Here is a 2,199-nt window from a genome sequence, read left to right on the forward strand (position 1 = left end):
ACACACACACACACACACACACACACACACACACACACACACACACACACACACACACACATATGCATGCATGGATGTATGGATGTATATGTGTGAGGTGAGTATATATATGGTGTCATGCAACTGGCACCCATGCCAATGGCATATAAAAGCACACATTACACTCTTGGAATGGTTGTCATTAAGAAGAGCATCCACATAGAAACCATGCCAAATCAGACTGGAGTACGGTTCAGCCCCTCAGCTTACCAGCCCTTGTCAAACCATCCAGCCTATGCCAACAATGGCCTTTACATGATGATGATGATGATGATGATATATATGTTTATATACATACATATGTGCATGGATATATATATATATATATATGTATCAAATGGATGTCTTATAAAACTATCCTGCACATAAAATTACAGCCATACCTACAATCCAACATACCTCCATCATCAGCCACCCCAAGGATCTCATTATGGTTTCAACGCCTGGGCAGTACCATTCAATCTGACAGTGTCAACAGCACTAAAATAAGTGTTGTTTGGGAACAAACATACCTTTGATATCACCACATTCATTTAATCTTAATCAATTAAACTACAACAGAGAAACCACATTTACCCTATGTATAAAAACAGTATCGGTAAATTAATAATTCTATAAATAAGCCTAGGGTGTGTGTGCATAAGCACATTTCTGTGTATACGTGTATATATGTATGTGTTTGTGTATGTATGTGTGCTTATGTAAGCATCAATGTATGTAAGAATTCAGCAGTACATATACTAAAATGGGAATGATACAGAGAAGATTAGCATGGCCCCTGTGCAAGGATGACATGTAAATTCATGAAATGTTCCATATTTCCCCCTACCATCGTTTGACGACCGATGCTGGTGTGTTTATGTCCCAGTAACCTAGCGGTTTGGCAAAACAGACTGATAGAGTAAGTACTAGGCTCACAAAGAATAAGTCCTGGGGTTGATTTGTTCGACTAAAGGTGGTGCTCCAGCATGGCTGCAGTCAAATGACTGAAAAAATAAAAGAATTAAAGAATGCATACAAGTATGCCTGAATGTCTGAATACACATATGAGTGTATGTAGGTCAATATTTGTGTCTATTACATGGAACTTCGTGTTTGCAATCTGTCTGTTAGGTGGAATAATACATACATACATACATACATACATACATACATACATACATACATGCATGCATACACTCACACACACACTCCCACACACACACATACACAAACATATGTATGCATGTACGCATGTATACTCACATCTTTCCATACTGGCCTGAGTTGGACAGTCTGACAGGAGGTGGCCAGGCAGAAGACCAGGCACCATACTTCTGTGTCTGTTTTGGCATGGTTTTTATGGCTGGATGCCCTTCCTAGCACCAATCAACCCGCAGAGTGAGCTGAGTGCTTTTTATGTGATACTAGCACAGGTGAGGTCAGTTTTGGCATGGTTTTACAGCTGGATGCCTTTCCAAATGCCAACCACTTTACATTGTGAACTGGATGTTTTTTACATGGCACCTGCACTGGCAGGATCACCAAGTATCTTACAAGACAAGGAGTCTTTGAGAGGAGAGGGGACTTTGGCAGTGGTGTTCTTGTGTCTGATGAGTAGTGTGACAGAAAGACAGGAACAAATGTCTTGCTGTAGAGGAGATACATGACTACCCAGCCAGAAAGAGAGAGAGAGAGAGTTTACAAGAAAGAGGGTGTGCATGCACACACATATACATACACACACAGATCTATATATATATATATATATATACTTACATATATTTATATATATATATATATAATCATAAATATATACTGAGAATTCAAAGAACTACTGATTTCAAAACTACAAATTATTACTCTAGATTGATAGCGATATTTTTGATACACACAGAACAAAAAACAGTAGAGAAGAGTAAACTAAAGGCAGGTGTTTTTTTTACTCTTCTCTACTGTTTTTTGTTCTGTGTGTATCAAAAATATCGCTATCAATCTAGAGTAATAATTTGTAGTTTTGAAATCAGTAGTTCTTTGACTGCTATTTCTGAATTCTCAGTATGTTGGAGAAGCAGGTTACTGTCAATCCCTATATATTTATGATTATAAATGATTTTTACCGAAAAGGTTTTTTCATACTGAGCTACCCGGCAAAATTGTTAATTATAAATTTTATTACTA

The 2,199-nt window shown here is 37.5% G+C and overlaps 1 protein-coding gene and 1 non-coding gene across 5 annotated transcripts in view; both read left to right on the forward strand.

Annotated features, from left to right (window-relative positions):
* The window catches only part of LOC106883361 (regulator of G-protein signaling 7), a 483,378-nt gene that overhangs the window by 218,158 nt on the left and 263,021 nt on the right, over positions 1 to 2,199 (forward strand). The window lies entirely within an intron of this gene.
* LOC128247451 (U6 spliceosomal RNA) lies at positions 753 to 862 on the forward strand. The gene has a single exon (XR_008263832.1). It is a non-coding gene; the product is annotated as a U6 spliceosomal RNA (small nuclear RNA).

The sequence above is a fragment of the Octopus bimaculoides genome, chromosome 3, assembly GCF_001194135.2.
Source record: "Octopus bimaculoides isolate UCB-OBI-ISO-001 chromosome 3, ASM119413v2, whole genome shotgun sequence".
Classification (NCBI taxonomy): domain Eukaryota; kingdom Metazoa; phylum Mollusca; class Cephalopoda; order Octopoda; family Octopodidae; genus Octopus; species Octopus bimaculoides.